Raw genomic sequence first — 20,843 nt, forward strand, 5'->3', positions numbered from 1 at the left:
TATCTCCCAAGATGCTTACTTTTCTTCATAGCACTCACCACCACCTAGGGCCACCATAGTCTATGTGAAGGTACCGCCTGGGCATTTGCAGTGTGTGGCCTGTGTAGCCACGTGAGGTAATCCATCTTTAGTTGACATATTATGTATATATTGCTTGATGTCTTCATTGTCTGTGTCTCACCACTAGAATCTAGGCTTTGTTGTAAAGATTCTTGTGTTATTGTTATTGTTGCTGCTCACTGTATTCCCAGTGCTTAGAACGAAGCTTGGCACATAGTAGGTATTCATCAGTATGTCTTAAGTGGATGGGTGAGTAGATGGACAGGACCTAAGACTATGTTTCCAGCTCCTCCTCCTCATGTCTATAACATGGCATTGCTCTGTTCTTTACGTATGTTGTCAAAGAATAGAGAGCAGTGTTCTAACAACTGCTTTCATGGATTCATACCATGTCAGAGCTTGTAGGACATTAGTGACCATCTTATGCAAACTTATTTACATGGGCAGAAACTAAGACCATGAGGGGTGCTGTAGTTTTTCCTAGATCACCTCACAAGTTCATAAACTAGTGGGAAAGCTAATCAGAATCCAGACTGTCTGATGTTCATCCTAGTGCTCTTTCAATCTGCATTATTGACCCTGCCCACTTGAGTGACGGAAGATTTATTCCCTCTAAGGTACAGAGCAGACCCATACTTTCGATCAGAGCTTTTTCTTTTCTTTTTTAGTCATACAGTTGGCAATTAGTTTTTATGGTCCAGAACGGCTTTTAATCTACTCTATTGAACCAAAGCCATACTCAGGCTGTGTTCCTAACATGGACCTACTAGTAATAAACATTGATCCAGATACAAGGAAATTCCGTGGTATCAGGATCCTCTTATCAAGCAATCAGAAGACTGATAAATGATCCTTTCTTGGTGGAGGTATCCAAAAATATTATGAACACCCCAGGCGTTATATAGGTCGATACATACAAAGGAGCCACCAGTCAGCCAGGTAACTGTTCTGACAACCTGTCCCAGGGTTAGTAAGTCTAACTCATCATGGAAGAGTAAAGGCCCAGGTGAATTCAAATCCATCTAGTCTTTATTGAGGGCTACTATGTGCCTAACACTAGCTTTCAATTTATTTGTAGAGATGAGATTAAAAGCTATCATTAAGTGCAAAAGCCAAACCTTTGAGGCTCAACTGTGTATATGGAAAAGAACATTCAGGAAGGGCTGGATGAGTCAGAGAAGGTTGAAGGTTTCAGAGAAGAGGTAGTAATTCCACATAACCTTGAAGGATAGATAGGGTTCCTAGACAGGAGGCACATTCAAAATTTGGGCAAAAATGAACAAAGTCATGGCAGTGGGAATGATCTAGGACCTGGATTCCAGGTCTATTTACTGGACAGGTCAGGTTCTACCAAAAAGAAAAAAAGTGTTTGCAGGAGTGGAATATTTTAAATAGCAGAGGCGTGTTTTGGGGAGTTAGAAGTGAGAAAGAGGAATTCAGACATGATGCTCTAAGGGACAGATGCTCTTGTAAGAAGAGCAAAAAAGTAGCGTGGTGGAAGGAAGGTGCTAAGAAGTTCATATGGGTTGGTTTGAAGGGAAAGGGAAGAGATCATTGCAGGCAGAAAAAGCCATGGAGAAGGCTGAGCTAGGGAGGAAAGTGCTCAATTAAAGATGAAAGCCACGTCTCTGCACTTGAGGCACGCAGCCTCCAGCCTACTCACATATATTCTACATGGCCGAGTACAGTGGCTCATGCCTGTAATCCCAGTACTTTGGGAGGCTGAGGAGGGAGGATTGCTTGAGCTGAGTGGTTTGAGACCAACCTGGGCAACATAGAGAGACTCTGATCTCTACGAAAACTTAAAACGTATGAAATAATTAGTTGGGCATGGTGGTATGCCCCTGTAGTCCCAGCTACACAAAATGCTGAGGCAGGAGGGTTACTTGAGCCCAGGACATTGAGGCTGCAGTGAGCTATTATTGCAACACTGCATCCAGCCTGGGTGACAGAGTGAGAAGCTGACTCTAAAAATTTTTTAAAAATATGTATATAATCCACCTTTGTTAAGCAGATTTAATTATTTAAAATATTAGGGAAATTAGACCTACAGCTTTTCTCAAGGTCCTGCCTTTTTCATTCACGATCCCAAAGGTTGGAGAGTTCTTCCTTTGATTTAATTTTAATTCTTCTCATGACCATTTACATGTTTCCTTTCTCTGTACCCAGCTGTGAGAGGAAAGTAGATTTCATAAAGTAATCAGAATGGTACCACTGGAAGCGAACTTTGAAACCATTAAATTTCACCTTCATATTTTAAAGATTAGGAAATAGGGAAGAAAGTCAAACAGCTAGTCTGGGACTGGGAGCTCCTACACCATCCCCTGTGTTCCTTCAATCCCTTGGTCAGTAAGAACCTGCCCCAACCTGCTGCTGCTCACACTCCCATGACCTCCAAAGAGAAAAGCTTTACCAGTCCTCTCTGGGAGCAGTTCAAATGCAAAATTCCCTGAATGGTTTATCCCGGGGCAAAAGAGCCTTTATCTTTAAAGGGAGGTATTGATTAGATATACCATTACTGATATACCATTGATGATTTATGACCTTCTATTTGTTTACAAATCTTTTATTCTCAGTGCACAAGGGCACACGCACCTGAGAATCTGACCTCATATTCCTTTTGGCCTTTGACATGACCCATGAACTGAGTAGATGCCATCCCAGCTCCCTACAGGAGCAGATGCAGGCACAGCCTTTCGTGGGCTTGATAGATGCACATCTTTACTCGTGGCTCCAGGCAATCTTTCTTCCACCTCTTCAGCTCCAAAGCTGTCCTTCTTCAGCCTGACTGCCTGGAATGCATGTGTCTGAGCCTTGGATTCTATCCACTTCTCTAATATGTTAACTGCAGGCAAAACCACAAGGAAGTATTTCCCACAGTAAACCCACTTCAAACACACATGCCTAGCTAATGTTCACCAGGATTGGGGTTGGGAGGAATGTACAGACCTGATCAGAACTCACATGCCATGGATTTTTTTTCTGTACTTGTACATAGGACACTGGTTGGGGAGATGACTCTTTTTATCTCAAGACAGTTTGCTGTGATCAAGTTATTTTTTGGTTCACCCAACTTTTTTCCTTCTTTCCATTTTGGCACCCAATGCTCCGTGTTGGTCAGTATGTAATAGGAAGCAGAATGTGCTTGCACATTGGACACTTTAAAACATGCAACCCATTTAGTGTGGAAATTTGCCTTGGAGCAGAGACCAGGCTTTCCCAGGGTCCTGGTGTAGGACATGCCCATTCAAAGCTCCCTAGTCCAGAACTTGACCTGCAGGGTTTATGAGCCTTCCGGGTTACCTGAGGATAAGCCGTGTCAGGAAGATAGCTTTCTCCAGCTTTCTTCAAGAGTTCTAAAGATGGAGCTTTCAGGCTGTTCTGCTGTGCTGCTTTAAGAGCTTGGAGAGATAAAATATTCTTACCCCTATGGAGAGAACCTTGGCACTGGATGTTATCATATTGATAAGGAAGCTGAGGCCCCTGAAGAGTAAATGATGTGGCTCCCTCAGCAAGGTGAGGGCCCAGGACAAAGGACTAACTCCTTTTCAAGGCTCCATCCTGCGTGCAGGAATGTGGAACTTAAGGAGCTAACCTACAACCCTGAGTTCGTGTCAGAGGGCCCTAGTGGGCCTAGAGGATCCTCAACTACGTCACTCAAGAGCCCTCTGTTCTTGGTTCCCTTTCCTTTGGACTTACTCTGCTTCCTCTCCATAAATATCCATTTTTGTCTTAAGCAAATAAATCTCTCATGATCTCTTTGGCTGAAAAGTCACTTAGGAAGTCACCTACAGTTCATTCCCCCATCTCTCACTAAGGTCACAGTTCATCCAGTGATCATCCTCTTCATGATTCCAACATGTTTGGATCAGAGAATAGTGTTGTTACAGGGAATCCGTTCCGTAAAAGAGTTACATCATCTGACTTTGATTTCAGAAGCACGGGGAGAATAAAGAGACAAGTCACCAGATTAAAATATTGGCACAGGATTTGATTAGACATTTCTCTACAGAAGTTCTACAAATGGCCAATAGCACAAGAAAAGACACTCAACAGCAGTAGCCATTAGAAAAATGTAAATCAAAAGCCCAAAGAGATACCACTTCAGGCCGGGCGCGGTGGCTCAAGCCTGTAATCCCAGCACTTTGGGAGGCCGAGATGGGCGGATCACGAGGTCAGGAGATCGAGACCATCCTGGCTAACACGGTGATACCCCGTCTCTACTAAAAAATACAAAAAACTAGCCGGGCGAGGTGGCTGGCGCCTGTAGTCCCAGCCACTCGGGAGGCTGAGGCAGGAGAATGGCGTAAACCCGGGAGGCGGAGCTTGCAGTGAGCTGAGATCCGGCCACTGCACTCCAGCCTGGGTGACAGAGCGAGACTCCGTCTCAAAAAAAAAAAAAAAAAAGATACCACTTCATACCCACAAAGATGGCTATAACAACAAAAAATAGAGAAAACAACAAGTGTTGTCAAGGATGTAGAGATATTGGAACCCCTATACATTGCTGAAAGTATCGTAAAATAATGTAGCCAGTTAGGAAAACAGTTTGGCAGTTTCTCAAAAGATTAAACAGAGAGTTGCCATACACCCTGGCCATCACACTCCCAGGTATATACAGATAAATGAAAATATATGTTCATACAAACACTTGTACATAAAGGTTCAGCGCAGTATTATTTATTATAGCCAAAAAGTGGGAACTGATATGTCCATCAACTGATGAATGAATAAACAAAATGTAGTATAGCCATAAATAGAATATTATTTGATCCTAAAAAAGAATGAAGCACTAACACATATTACAACACAAATGAAGCTGAAAACATTATTCTAAGTCAAAGAAGTTTGTCACAAAAGGGCATACATTGTATGGTTCCACTTATAAAAAATGTCTAGAATAGGCAAGTTCATAGAGATAGAGAGTAGACTGGTGGTTGCCCAGGGCTGGGTGGAATGGGTGATGAAGGACAGAGACTGCTAATGGGTGCAGAGTTTCTTTTTGAGGTGATGAAAATATTCTAGAATTAGATAGTGGTGATGGCTGTATGACTCTGTGAATATACTAAAGTCCACTGAATTGTATACTTTAAAGAAGTGAATTTTATGGTATATGAATTATATCTCAATAAAGCTACTATTTTTAAATAGCCATCATAGGCAAACACACACAAGAGAAGAACAGTGGGCAATTTAAGGGAACCAGACAATGAATTCATCATAAAACACTTTCTTTTTTTAGTGCGAATGAATATGTTTCTCACCAAATTGATGCATTCTGCAATATTGTGATTTGAAAATATGTGGTTTTCTGAAACTGAGGCCCATCCAAGAGCCGTTGCTAATATGAGCTTCTGAAGGCCCTTCTGACAGGGGCGGCACAACTAGCACTTTTTTATTTTTATTTTTATTATACTTTAAGCTCTGGGATACATGTGCAGAACCTGCAGGTTTATTACATAGATACGCACGTGCCACGGTGGTTTGCTGAACCCATCAACCCATCATCTACATTAGCTATTTCTCCTAATGTTATCCTTCCCCTAACCCCCCATCCCCGAACAGGCCCTGTTATGTAATATTCCCCTCCCTGTGTCCATGTGTTCTCATTGTTCAACTCCCATTTGTGAATGAAAATATGCTGTGTTTGGTTTTCTGTTCCTGTGTTAGTTTGCTGATAATGATGGTTTCCAGCTTCATCCATGTCCCTGCAAAGGACATGAACTCATCCATTTCCATGACTGCATAGTATTCCATGGTGTATATGTGCCACATTTTCTTTATCTAGTCTATCATTGATGGACATTTGGGTTGGTTCTAAGTCTTTGCTTTTGTGAATAGTGCTGCAATAAACATACATGTGCGTGTGTCTTTATAATAGAATGATTTGTAATTATTTGGGTATGTACCCAGTGAAGGGATTGATGGGTCAAATAGCATTTCCGGTTGTAGAACCTTGAGGAATCGCCACACTGTCTTCCACAATGGTTGAACTAATTTACCCTCCCACCAACAGTGTAAAAGCATTCCTATTTCTCCACATCCTCTCCAGCATCTGTTTCCTAACTTTTTACTGATCATCATTAAAATGAATCTGAAAACATTATTCTAAGTGAAAGAAGTTTGTCACAAAAGAACATATATTGTAAGGTTCCACTTATAAAAAACGTCTAGAATAGGTAAGTTTATAGAAATACAGAATAGACTGGTGGTTGCCAAGGGCTGGGAGGAATGAGTGATGAAGGAGAGGGACGGCTAATGGCATGAGATGGTATCTCATTGTTCTCATTGCGGTTTTGATTTGCATTTCTCTAGTGACTAGTGATGATGAGCTTTTTTTCATCTGTCTGTTGGCCACATAAATGTCTTCTTTTGAGAAGTGTCTGTTCATATCCTTAGCCCACTTTTTGATTTTTTTTTTTGTACATTTGTTTAAGTTCCTTGTAGATTCTGGATATTAGACCTTTGTCAGATGGATAGATTGCAAAACTTTTCTCCCGTTCTGTAGATTGCCTGTTCATTCTGATGATAGTTTCTCTTGCTGTGCAGAAGCTCTTTAGTTTAATTAGATCTTATTTGTTAATTTTGGCTTTTGTTGCCATTGCTTTTGGTGTTTCAGTCATGAAGTCTTTGCCCATGCCTATGTCCTGAATGGTATTGCCTAGGTTTTCTTCTAGGGTTTTTATGATTTTAAGTCTTATGTTTAAGTCTTTAATCCATCTTGAGTTAATTTTTGTATAAGGTGTAAGGAAGGGGTGTTTTCTGCATATGGCTAGCCAGTTTTCCCAACACCATTTATTAAATAGGGAATCCTTTCCCCATTGCTTGTTTTTGTCACGTTTGTCAAAGATGAGATAGTTGTAGATGTGTGATATTATTTCTGAGGCCTCTGTTCTGTTCCATTGATCTATATATCTGTTTTGGTACCAGTACCATGCTGTTTTGGTTACTGTAGCCTTGTAGTATGGTTTGAAGTCAGGTAATGTGATGCCTCCAGCTTTGTTCTTTTTGCTTAAGATTGTCTTGGCGATGTCTGTTTTTTGGTTCCATTTGAAATTTAAAGTAGTTTTTTCTAATTCTGTGAAGAAAGTCAATGGTAGCTTGATGGGGATAACATTGAATCTATAAATTACTTTGAACAGTATAGTCATTTTCACAATATTGATTCTTCCTATCCATGAGCATGACACTTTTTTAAGGTCTTTGTCACATCTTTCTCTTTTCACCTCTGCCTCTCTCTTAATCTGACAGAAAACTCACACTGAATCCCTCCTGCACAATCTGGTGCAGTGAGCCAGTAACATGAGTTAATGTTGGAGATTTTCTCAGCTGCAGGTTGTGGGTGAGATTGATTTTCTTTTATTGTGTCCTTCAAAGATAGGATGCGGTGTGAGAAGTGTTGGCTATGGAATGGGAATCTAGGTCTCTGACTCCCAATGAAAGTCACTGATTCTCCTCTGTGAATGTGTTAGGCAATGAGAGACTATTCTGGAATTGAGTGAGGAGGCACTATTCATAGGGAAGATTAACAATAGCAGCCACAAGGTGGGGTGTACAGAGCACCCCACTTGGCATCATGAGTCACTCTTCAGTTCATCATCTTGACCATCTGCATGCCTTGAAACAGTCACCTAATTACTCTGGGCTTTGATTTCCTCAGCTATAAAATGGGAATAATGATTCCCTTCCTGCTTGAATTTCATAACCACAAAAGTTGTTAGAAATCATCTAGCACAGTCTGTTTCAAATCCTTCTCTCTCTTGGATCCCACCCCTGACTTCTATGCACCCACTTAGAGTTTTAACAAATGATTGGCCATTCTCTACATGAGTTGGCCAGTCCTAAAAAGTGTGCTTACATTAAGGTGAACTTGTTAGGTTGCCAAGTCTTCACTGGGATCCTTGGGTGCTCTGACTATAGCTTCCACATGATAGAAGTCTGAAGACCAAGACCCAGCACCATTGACAGCTTCCCTTTTCCAGGTTAGATCTTTCCTGCTCTGCTATCAAAACCTTGTGTAGCCTGGTTTCAAGTTCTTTGACATCCTGGTTACTCGCTGAACACATTCCAGACTGCCTGCTTCTCTACATACTAAAAGCAATACTGAAAAGTCATCAGAATAGAGTGGGGTTTTACTTTCGTTGCTCTCGACAGTAAATTCCTATGAATTAGTATACATTTGCCTTCATCTTCTTGGCAACCACATTCACAGGAGATTCACATTCTTATTACAATCTAGGAAACCCACATGCTCTTTTCTCCATGAGATCCTTTAGCTGAATTTCCTTCAATCTTTTCTCTTGTGCCCTTCTTTTTTTTTTTTTTTTTTGGACTAAGATGTCAGATTTTACATTTTTCTCATTGGGTTCAATTATTCCAGTCCATTTCCTGTACTGCAGATGAATATTTGGTCAGGAACATTTGATAATGCAGTGATGAAAAGGAATGGCACGGAGTAGAATGGAGATGCCAGTTCTGCTTTCAAGGGTCTCTGTGAGGAAATCGGTATCTCCAAGTCTAACCCCAGAGCCACTAGAAGTGTGCACACAGACGCACTCTACCCATCCAAGCCCAGGCTCTGCCCACTCTAGGACAATTGTTTTCTGGTTATCTCATCTTCAGATCTTGAGTCAGAAATCATACAGTGGTCATTTGGGCCAAAGTAGAGGGGTTCAGCAAGAGAAGCGGGCAGAAGAGAAGAAAGGAGAAGAGGAGTAAAGGGGGGTGGAGACAGAGTGAGGTATAGTGGATGACTCGCTGAAATGTCTTCTTGGTTTAGGTTACGTTCTTGTCCCTAAGTTCTACGGGACACTTCTGTATTCTTTTTTCTTTTTCAGAGACAGGGCCTCACTCTGTCACCCAGACTGGAGTGCAGTGGCACAATTATAGCTCACTGCAGCTTTGAGTTCCTAGGCTCTACTGCCTCCCACCTCAGCCTCCCCAGTAGTTAGGACCACAGGTACACCACCATGCCTAATTATTATTACTATTATTGTTGTAGAGATAGGGTTTCAGTATACTGCTCAGGCTGGTTTTGAACTCCTGGCCTCTAGCCAGGCTCCCACCTTGCCCTCCCAAAGCACTGGAATTACAGATTTGAGCCACCTCACCAGGCTTCCCCTCACATTCTTATAATTTCTTCTGCTTTATGTATTTCTTTGTTTTACTTATTTATTTATTTTTTGCATATTCTAAATCAATGTGGTTTCTCTTGCATGAAGTAGTCTTCCCATCCTACAGAATCTAAGGACAGAGCCATAATTACGCTCAGGATCTTAACCAATGTGGAATCTGAGGCCAAGACATATGAAATCAATTGTTTGAAACTATTCAACACTCACTGAAGCAATGCAGAAGTTTTTGTTTGTTTTTGCTTTTGTTTTTTTGAGAAGGAGTTTTTTTCACTCTGTCACCCAGGCTGGAGTATAATGACACCAACTTGGTTCACTGCAATCTCCGCCTCCTGCGTTCAAGTGATTCTCCTGCCTCAGCCTCCCGAGTAGCTGGGATTACAAGTGCCCACCACCACACCCTGCTAATTTTTGTATTTTTAGTGGAGGTGATGTTTCACCATGTTGGCCAGGCTGGTCTCAAACTCTTGACCTCAGGTGATCCCTCCCGCCTCAGCCTCCCAAAGTGCTAGAATTACAGGTGTGAGCCACCATGTCCGACCACAATGCAGAAGTTTGAAGGTGTCCCAATGACTTAAATAATGGGCAAGGGGATCCAAAGACATTAAGTATAGAGATGAGAGGAAAAGCAGTATTTCCAAGAACAGAAAGTTTTTAATGAAAAGTAAAAGGCAGTTGCTTTAACAAAACAGGATAAATTTTGGAAGAGCACAAAGGCGTTCCCTAGATCATTAAATATCTGAACTTTTGCTTCTGCAGAACTTCAAATGAGGCCAGTCAACTAATAACTGAATGGTGAGGCATTCTAACAACATTCTCTGAGCCTTTATTACACATCTGGCAATATGCTGGGTACACAAGAAATGCTATACACAACCCTGCCCATAAGAAGCTTGAAGTATCATTAGGGACATAGAACAAAATCATTAGCAAACAATAGAAGGCAGCATATTAATTTTCCCAAGGCGTGGTACTTATTGTAAGAAAGAAGTGAGTGGAAAATTTAGCTTACTCTGGAATTGTTGGGAAAGGCTTGAAGAACAAGTTTGGACTTGAGCTAAAGTAAGACAGGATGGAAAAGATTTCAGTAACTCGAATGATAAAAGGATAGTAAGAGAAAGAGGAAAGGAGGAAGATGAGAAGAAAGGAAGGACCATTTAGGAGAGGTGTGGTGTATGCCAAAAGACAAAGGAAATAGCATGGCTGGCACAAGGAAATGAGCTTGGCTAAAGACTGCTTTCGCCTATGGTCTTCTCTTTGTTCCTCTTCTCTACCCCAGCAATCCCCTTTATCTCTGGTCGTACTTTGGCCCTGCTGTTTCATGAAATCCCTCCTACCTTAGAACTCATGGAAATCTTAACACATTTTCCTTACTCTTGCATGTGCCTTGTAGAATTTTAGTTACTTGGTACTACCAATGTTTATATCACATTATTAATTTTTTAAAATCTTTCCAATAGGGTGATAAGCTCCTCAAAGACAAGGACTGTGCCCAGTATGTTTTAGCACTCACTCAGAGCCAGTGCAATATGTTGCATGTCAAGTTCTACATGGGCATTTATTAAATGAACCAGGTGGAATCTGAATACCATTTTTTGTTCTCACCTTTCTGAGAGCCACTGCCTTTTAAATTTTTAGCTTTTCATTCCAAGACTTTGCTGAAGGTTGAAGTCAGTTGGTGGGCATGTGAAAGAGTGAAAAGAAAGCCCAGGTTCCTCCAGAGACTGCGTCTCTTGTTATGGTTGTAGGAACCATCTCATCTCTGTTCCTGCTAGGTGAGCACTCAGACCTTGAGTAGAAATTAGGCACAGTTCATAAGAAGTCAGGAAGCAGGTAAAGATTTACATTAAAATAGGAAGGAAGGACCCCTGTTTCTCCTATCGTCTGCTGGCGCACCTGCATGAAGATGCCAAGTGTGTGATAGAGAGTACAGCTGGTGCCTGGAATAATTGCACCCAAAAGGACTTCAGAGCTGTTCTGAGTCCTTCAGGCAGGATTTAGATTGCTCCATCACATCTGTGTTGATGGTCTTCCTATGCCTTTTGCAAATGAAATTTTTAGGTAAGAAGGGAGCCAGATGTTTCAAATGCATTTACCTCCAGATATGGAAACATCTGGAGTATTATGGTAAAGCCTGGAAAAATCATCTGCTGGTCTTCATTTATCTTCTGGATTTCAGACTAATTTGATTCTACTGTGTATCTGGCTACAGATCACAATGGCCACGTGGACCCAGCCCCTGGAAGCACAGGTGATGCCCCAGCTCAGTTGAGATGGAGAAGTGGAACTAGCTTTCAGGGCATGGATTATGGAGGGAAACCAGCTTTTTTTGGATTCATGGTATATTCTGTCCTCACTGTGTGACTTATGAGCTGTGTGCCCTTGGGCAAATTATTTAGCTTGAGTCTCCGTTTCCTCATCTGTAAACTGAAAATAATAATAATGTGAAACTGAATGGGAGGTTGCAGGGATTAAATGCGATCACATATATTTGTATAAAGCCTGAGCATAGCAGCTGGGCAGAGTAAGCATGTGACAAATGATAGCTACTGCAATTATTATCACTCACTGCATCTGGAGCATCATACCCTACTCAGCCCTGCCCAAGAAGTTCTGTCTTGAATAGGGTTCGGGGAGAGGAGAGAGGAGTTGGTAGGTCTGCGAGTGTGGCTGGCGTCCTGTGTTGATTAAGAGGGGGTATGTACAGCCTGAGAAAACTGCAGTTTCATGGGTGTGCCGCAGCCCCAAAGCATGTTGGAGAATATCTGACAAAGACGAGTCACGAGTCAGAGCTGCCCGGGTTGTTCATAGCCTGGACAAACCCTGCTTTCCACTCTGCGCAGTGTGCTGCTCTCAGGAAAGGATTCACCAGTCACACATTTTTCTTTTATATATGTAGCATTATTTATTTTTAAATAGCAAGAGTATGACAGAACTTTTCATGTAATGAATATGATCGTCACTCTTACCAGCAAAAATAAGGCTAGCAGAAAAGAATTCTTTAAACAATCGTAAAATCACTGCACTCTGGTCTGAATGGTGGCTTGAGACTGTCTCTTTTTTAAAAATTGTAAAATTCACTTTAATTTTTTAAATTTAAATTTTTAAGAAAATTTTAGATTCAGGGGACACATGTGCAAGTTTGTTACTTGTTACACTATGTGATGTTGAGGTTGGACTTCTATTGAACTTGTCACCCAAATAGTGAACATAGTACCCAATATATCATTTTTTTTTTTTTTTTTTTGAGACGGAGTCTCGCTCTGTCACCCAGGCTGGAGTGCAGTGGCCGGATCTCAGCTCACTGCAAGCTCCGCCTCCCAGGTTTACGCCATTCTCCTGCCTCAGCCTCCCGAGTAGCTGGGACTATAGGCGCCTGCCACCTCGCCCGGCTAATTTTTTGTATTTTTTAGTAGAGACGGGGTTTCACTGCGTTAGCCAGGATGGTCTCGATCTCCTGACCTCGTGATCCGCCCGACTCGGCCTCCCAAAGTGCTGGGATTACAGGCTTGAGCCACCACGCCCGGCCAATAGATCATTTTTCAACCCTTGTCCTCCTCCCTCTCTCTTCTCAAAAGAAAACATACAAGCAGCCCAAAAACATGTGAAAAAATGCTTAACATCACTCTCAGAGAAATGCCAATCAAAACCATGATGAGATAGCATCAGTCAGAACGGCTCTTATTAAAAAGTCAAAAAGTAACGAACGTTGGCAAGGCTGCAGTACAAATAGAATGCTTATACACTTTTGGTGGGAGTACAAATTAGCTCAGCCCCTGCGGAAAGCAGTTTGGAGATTTCTCAAAGAACTAAAATTAGGACTACCATTTAATCCAGCAATCCCAGTACTGGGAATATACCCAAAGGAAAGCAAGTCATTCTACCAAAAAGACCCACGTACTTGTATGTAATAAAGCACTATTCACAATAGCAAAGACATGGAATCAACCCAGGTGCCCATCCACAATGGATTGGGTAAAGAAAATGTGGTACATATACACCATGAAATGCTATGCAGTCACACAAAAGAATGAAATTGTGTCTTTTGTAGCACTGTGGATGCAGCTGGAGGCCATAATCCTAAGTGAATTAATGCAGGAACAGAAAACCAAATACTGCATGTTCTCACTTGTAAGTGGGAGCTAAGCACTGGTTACACACTGACATAAAGATAGGAACACTAGACAATGGGAGTATCAGTCACACATTTTAATTTCCTCTCTCTTTCTCTCTGTCTCTTCTTGGTCTTTGGACTGAATAGAAGAGCTGGGGCCATTTTAGGGGTCTCACTTCATCCCATTAAAGGAGCCAGCATAGCCTATGCATGATGTATCCATCTGGTGAGTGACAGATGCTGTTCCACATCAGGGGCTGTCCAGGCACATCTGAGTTGGACTGACATGAGTGGATTAGATGTTCACTCACAGGGGATGACTTCAGAGGGCATCAAAAACCTTGCCCAGATCATCTTGCTATTTATCTACTGTGAAAGCAGAAGTTATCCCATACCAGAGTGGTCCTTCAGTGTCAAAGCCTTGTAAAACTACAAATACTGGCAAAGAGTGACGCTTAAGTCAAAAGCAGTCATTAACTCCTTCATGTGAAATAGTTCACAGGAATTTAATTCATCAGAGAAATTAGGAAAGAAAGAATTACGGGGCTATAAGAAACAACACAGAAGCATTGGGTGGAAGAGCAGAGGTCCTGTGGCACAGCTGGGGTCTGGAGATGGAAGCCCTGGGCCCTGCTTTAAGGATACCGGCCTCAGGTTGCCTGGAGAAGTCTACTGAAAGGGAGAAGGGAGAGCAAGGACAAAGCTTTGACCCCCTTCATGATTCTGCCTAGATGCTGGGGAATCATTCCTTTTGCCCTGTCTGGAACTGGAACTGAAAAGGCAAGCTTGGAGACAGAAGGCAGGGCCTTATCAAAGAGAACACATGGAGCAGGATTAGGCCCCATGGACGTGAATAACTCAACCAGGCCAGCACTGATGTCTTCCCGATGTGCTCTGAAGGGAGTGATCCCGCAGGCTGAGACATAACCTCACCACCAAAGCCAAAGTATGTCATGGAGCTTTTAATAACTCTGCCTGTCCCTGCCTCCCCCACAAAGGGGAACAGCTGGCCTCACCCTCCCTTCTGCTCATTGTCACTTTCTCCTCTGTGATTCCAGGGTATTGTCTTCCAATGGGTGTCCCCATGCTAAGATGCATACTTTGGGGATGTGAGCAGTCATCATTTAATAATTTCTTTAATGCTATTGTTGCAGGGATTGCCTTTCTACGTGATGGTTTCAAAAGGCAGATGGGAGATTCATTCTAATTAGGGGCCCACCAAACTTCTCCCTTGTCTGTAGTTTCAGTCCCACCCATGTTTACCTGGGCCACCCAGGCCCCAGTACACCTGCCCTCCACACTGGAGAATTTTCACACAGTCTGTGAGAACCTCAGACCAGCACTGAGGGCCAGGCCTGCATGTGGGGACTTCCTACCACCTCCTTTCAGTGTCTCTCTGCCCACTCGTGGAGCCCTCTGTAGTGGGCAGGAGCCAGCATTTCCCCAGCAGCATACATGAGCCAATTGCTCATTTCTAGGAATTCTGTGGGCCAGTTGACATCAAAATGGCAGCTTGAAATTTCCACGGTGGGAGTATTTATACCATTAAAATCAGCAAATGCTTTAAAACAGCACACCACTGCCTCTCTAAAACAGCACGCCACAGCACATCACCCGGGAATTCTGCTCCTCCATGCAGCCTACCAAGGCTTTTTCTTTCTTTTCTATCCCACATGACACTTTACTAGGTCTGTGGCCTTTCTCTTTTGCTCTCCACTAGCTCTGATTGAGAAAGATCTAATAAGGTACTTCCTCGTATTGTTTTAAGACATAGTCATAACTGCCACCCCTCTGGAAACCCTTGCATTTTAACTTTAGACAAAACCCTGAACCAAAAGAATAAGCCTGTGATTCTCTTTATGGCATTCAGAGTACCTAAGTTGGGGTGGAGACCTTCCCAGAACCCCTGCTCCCCTGGAAATTCTCCCAGTGCACTGGGTGGCAGGTGGTGTCATCTCCTTGCCTGGAATGTCAGGGTGGCCTGGCATGGAGGTGATCAGTTAGCCAGGTAAGCCTCCTCAGTGTCCTTCCTACCTAAGAGCTCAATCTTATGTCATGTTTTTAAATATGGCTGGAACTCTCCATACTAAAGACATCTACCTTTTCAAGATTTAGTATTTCCCTCCAATTGAATTAAGGTCCCCTAGAAAGAGAACCACACTTTAGAAGTGTGTGTGCATTGTTGTTTTAACCCCTGAAATCTCCTATCGTCACAGACCAGGGCACTCCAGTCAGTCACTATCTTCTAATAAGAGGCACGTAGTTGGAAGGGGCACGTCAGTGGGCTCAACTTCTTGAGCTGTCTTAAGTTTCTTTCCCCTCTTTTCCCAACTATTTCAACTTCTCCATGGCCCTTCCTGACCTCACTGCAAATTCTCCTTGGATGATCATGGAACGCAGAGTTTGACGTAGATTTTCCTAAGATAGAAGGCGAATGTTGGATCACCAAGTTTCCATTTTCAATAGGGACACGAGCCCTCCCATACTGAGGCACAAAATGTTGCTCCTTGCATATGATTCTGCAATGAGGGAAGGCCCGTATGATATGTTACGGAAGATAAAGGTTAAAACCTTGATTTCTACTTCTGTATCCCAGAGGTAGATCGGCTTTGGAAACTATAGCATGGTGTCTATTACTACTGCTTTCCTTGTTCTCAGCCATGACACTCAACACAACTGTAATTATAGATTTGGAGGCTGATGTGTTTAAATTATGTCTCCTTTCCTCGACTGTAAGCTCTCTCCAAGCAGCGGTCATGCCTGTCTTATTTGTCAACATATCTCCACTGCCTAGTGCATGATGGTTGCTCAGCAAATACTTGTTAAATGACCTTAAGATCTTTCTCAGTAAACCAGAATTTGCTCTTTTTCCCCTATTTTGAGTTTGGATTTGTTTTTCCTTCTAGAGTAGTAACTTGGACTCTATGCTATTGAAATCAGGAGGCAGAGTGGTTAGAAAGCACAAATTCTTGAAAGGTTTGTGCTTCCTGGCTGTATAGTAATTCTGTTGGTGAATTTAGTTGCTAACCCTGACTCAAGGATCTAAGAGCCCTGTGGCCCTTCTCAACTTGTTAACACTTTTTGTGACCCAGTTAGTTCAGTAACTTATGCTACAATATGAGAGTGAAGTTAAAAAGGGAAATAGACTGTATCTTGAATCTCATCAATTTACTGCTTATACAAGGCCTCTGGAAAGGGACTCTACATGGCTGTACGTATACTCATCTGCCTCGCTGGCAAAACAACTCCTCACTAGGGTCTTTGCTGGATCAACAAAGGCAGGTGATTCCCAATCCAACTCCCAAGCAGGACAATTATCCTTGTGCTCTATGTTGCAGGCTTGTTTTAAGAATCTGAGATCACGGCTGTGGAAGCCCTTTAACAGGTCTTTTGTAAGGCCAGAGATAGGTTATAAACATTATCAACTGCTCCTACTAGCTGCTGGATTTTCTTAAATTCCAGTGGCATCTTTCAAGGTGCAGATTGTGACTCCTGAATGCTCCTCTTCCCAAGTCCCTCACCCTCATGGCCTTGAGCATGTGTGAGTCTGGGCTCAGTCCCTGAAGTCATCTTTCGCTAAACAGGTTCTTTAGTCAGGCCTGTAGATAATTACAGGTTGAGTATCCCTCATTTGAAATGCTGGAGACCAAAAGTGTTTCAGATTTGGGATGTTTTCAGATTTTGGACTGTTTGCATATATATATATATATGTGTGTGTGTGTGTGTGTGTGTGTGTGTGTATATATATAGTGAGATATCTTGGGAATGGAACCCATCTAAACATGAAATTCATTGTGCTTCATATACACTTTATACACATAGCCTTAAGGTGATTTTATATGATATTTTAAATAATTTTGAGCATGAAGCAAAGTTTTTATCTTGTTACCCTTTGTGAGAATTTGGTTGTGGGTGAAAAAGACCGCAGCTGAAGTGGGCTGGGAGGGCCTTTTTTCCCTTAGGGAAACTGAATTGATGGTTTGCTGTGTGCCTGCATTTTGGCTGCCATTGGTCACATGAGGTCCGGTGTGGAATTTTCCACAGGTGGCATCATGCTCACACTCAGAAAGTTTCCGCTTTTGGAGTATTTCTGATTTCACATATTTGGGATACTCAACCTGTTTTTACTAAGCATGATCATTAACCTGCTGGGTGTTCATCTGAATGTTTTGTGGTCTAGACCAGAGATTCTTAAAGTATGGGTACCTGAACCAGCAGCAACAGTATCACCTAAGAACCTGTCAGAAATGCAAATTCTCAGGCCCCACCACCAACCAATAAATCAGAAACTGGTGGTGGGACCCCAAATCTGGCTCTTAATAAGATTTCCAGATGTTTCTGATTCACCTTCTAGTTTGAGAACCACTGGCCAAGGCTATAGTTTAGTCTCAGAATTCTTCCTACAAGATGTTGGAATGGAATTGTCCAACAAGAAATTATTTTTTAAAGATTATTTTGTCCCTTCTCATTTTTTAGGTGAATAAGTTGAGGCTGGAAAAATTTGTGGTACAATCCCAGCTGAGCCCGGGGCTCCTGGATTCACGTTAAGAGCTCTAGAGTGCTGATCAACCACTCTCATCAACTTTGGCCTTGAAAATGTGTTCACTTGTTTGTGTCAGGGCAAAAGCCAACCTTTCTTAGACTTTGACCCTTCTCAGCTGAGATATGTATCTCTCCTTTCCCCTTCTAATCTTTCCTCCTAATCTCTAACTGCACCCAAAAGCAAAACTGTCTTGGAGAAAAAGAAATTGCCAAGGGCTTGGTGCAGAAGTTTGGTCTCTCTTCCGGAGCTCCAACAGGTGATTCCCAAATGTAATTGTTACCCAGATTCCCTACATGCCTAAGAACAGATGGGCAGTCTGTAGAGGACTCCCTCCTGGAATTTTGGGAAAACCTATTCACAGAGGTGGGGGAAGGGCAGCAAAATGTTTCTGAGCAGGTCGGTTGCAAATGGACAAGTCCTGGCAACCTTCACTGCCCTTAAAAAGGAAAGAACTTGCTGTGTTTGGGGACAGTCCATTATCACTTAGCCGGGGGGGGAGGAGAAAGGCAACCAAAACCCTAAACCTCCTTCCAGCCTTTGTTGCTTACGTCTTTCCAGCTCAGGACAATTGCCAGCTTTAAATTTCATCTATCATTTGAGACCATATGTGGAAATTCTGATCACTGACATTTTTATTTTTATCTCTCAGACTGAAAAGGCTTGTCTCTCTTCCAAACTGTCTTATTAAAAAGGCTAGAGTTGACTCCAACTGCTGCAGGCAGAATGGTGACAAGTGAGAGGGAGGAAGAGTTTGGTGCTTTGGGAAGGACAGAGCTGGTGCAAGTCCCAGCAGGTCTCAGGCCCTCCTGGAGGTTGCCTGCATCATTCACAAAGACTCCACTGACTCTCTCTTCCAAAGACCTTCAAAAGCCTTTGACTTACACAATCTGCCCATCTTCTCTCCCCCAAACACAGTTCTGTGTATTACTCTCTATCAACAGAGATTTAAACAGCAAGTTGTTGGAAGAATATTGGTTCCTTCTGCTTCCAAAATATATATATATATATATTTTTTTTTTCTGACTTTGGCATTATATTTTTGGCATTGGATGCCCTAGTTATTTGCCTTCAGGAGATCTGTAAGTTAATATTTATAGAGAGATGATCATTAAAAATCTTTATGGGTTCACTGAGAACTAGCCATGTGGAACTAACCCCATTTCCCCATTTTAAAATTGTTCCCAGGCAGTAAATCGGAAGAATGCCATAGCTATATAAAGTATCTTCATTTCAGAAAGGCATTTAATAGCCTGTCATGATAGCTATATTTAAACAAACAAAAAACCTGAAGAAATAGCGTTGTACTTGGGTACCGCATGTGGCTTCACAGAGTCAACTTGGAAAATGTCATTTGTGTATTTATCTGATGCCCTGCTTATTCTTCAGTGATTTCTTTTCTTTTCTGTCTTTTTTTTTCTTTCTTCTTTTTTTTTTTTTGATGGAGTCTTGCTCTGTCGCCAGGCTGGAGTGCAGTGGCGCAATCTCGGCTCACTGCAACCTCCGACTCCCTGGTTCAAGCGATTCTTCTGCCTCAACCTCCTGAGTAGCTGGGATTATAGGCACGTGCCACCACATACAGCTAATTTTTGTATTTTTTAGTAGAGACGGGGTTTCACCATGTTGGCCAGGATGGTCTCGAGCTCCTGACCTCGTGATCTACCCGCCTCCGCCTGTTTTTTCTTTAAGAGATGGAGTCTTGCTCTGTCACAGAGCCTGGAGTACAGTGGCACAGTCATATACCTCACTGCAGACTTGAACTCCTGAGCTCAAGCCATCATACCACCTTAGCCTCTTTTTTTTTTTTTTTTTTGAGATGGAGTCTCGCTCTGTCGCCCAGGCTGGAGTGCAGTGGCCAGATCTCAGCTCACTGCAAGCTCCACCTCCCGGGTTTACGCCATTCTCCTGCCTCAGCCTCCCCGGTAGCTGGGACTACGGACGCCCGCCACCTCGCCCGGCTAGTTTTTTGTATTTTTTTTTTTTAGTAGAGACGGGGTTTCACCGTATTAGCCAGGATGATCTCGATCTCCTGACCTCGTGATCCGCCCATCTCGGCCTCCCAAAGTGCTGGGATTACAGGCTTGAGCCACCGCGCCCGTCCTACCTTAGCCTCTTGAGTAGCTGTGACTACAGACACCTGCCACCATGCACAGTTAATTTTTTTTTTTTTTTCGTAGTGATGGGATCTTACTACGTTGCTCTGTCTGGTCTGCAGCTCCTGGCTTCAAGTGATTCTCCTGCCTTGACCTCCCAAACTGCTGGAATACATGTGTGAGCCACTACTCCCAACCTTCTTCAGTGATTTCTATAACATCATACAAGGGTTATTTAACAAATTTGTGTGAGGTATGTTACAGAGAAAGACAATAGCGTAAGGATTCAAATATTCTCAAAAAACAGGAATGTTTAACTAAAAGCTAAAAGGTAGAATTTTTAACATATAAATTCCTGCAATCAATTACATGAACAGAAGAGGAAAGAGACCTGGCTTTATAGTTGTCAGTTAGAAAAAAAAAAAAGAGAGTGAGACTTGGCATTCCCTTTGCTCAGGAATGCAGCTGCCAAGAAAGTTAAACATGTAGAGGCTCTGTTAGAGAAGTATAGAGAGCAGATCAAGGGAGATGATGGCCCCATTGCACCCTGCACTGGGTGGACTATAGCTGGACTATCACTTTGTCTTCTTCTGCAAACCTCATTCTAAAAGGGAGACAAATAGGAGAGTATTCAGGTGGCAGAAGGTGAAATGGTGAGAAGCCTGGATTCTGATTCATTTATGCTGCAAAAAATGTGAAATTTCAAGAGGTAAAAATTGTAAGGCAGATTTCAGGGAAATAAAAGTAAGAGTTTTTTTTTTTTTTTTTTTTGAAACAGAGTCTTGCTCTGTCGCCCAGGCTGGAGTGCAGTGGCGCTATCTCGGCTCACCGCAAGCTCTGCCTCCTGGATTCAAGCCATTCTCCTGCCTGAGCCTCCCGAGTAGCTGGGACCACAGGCGCCCACC

At 42.6% G+C, this 20,843-nt stretch overlaps 1 long non-coding RNA gene across 1 annotated transcript in view; it reads right to left on the minus strand.

Moving 5' to 3' along the window:
- Positions 1 to 2,116: 2,116 nt before the first annotated feature.
- LOC117091119 overlaps positions 2,117 to 20,843 on the minus strand; it is a 28,643-nt gene continuing 9,916 nt past the window's right edge. Inside the window, exons 2-4 of the long non-coding RNA XR_004440243.1 lie at positions 3,875 to 3,984; positions 2,656 to 2,905; positions 2,117 to 2,229 (exon numbers count right to left, since the gene is read on the minus strand). This is a non-coding gene — a long non-coding RNA (uncharacterized LOC117091119). The remainder of the gene's footprint in view (positions 2,230 to 2,655; positions 2,906 to 3,874; positions 3,985 to 20,843) is intronic.

This window comes from Trachypithecus francoisi, unplaced genomic scaffold (assembly GCF_009764315.1).
Source record: "Trachypithecus francoisi isolate TF-2019V2 unplaced genomic scaffold, Tfra_2.0 Lachesis_group11, whole genome shotgun sequence".
Classification (NCBI taxonomy): domain Eukaryota; kingdom Metazoa; phylum Chordata; class Mammalia; order Primates; family Cercopithecidae; genus Trachypithecus; species Trachypithecus francoisi.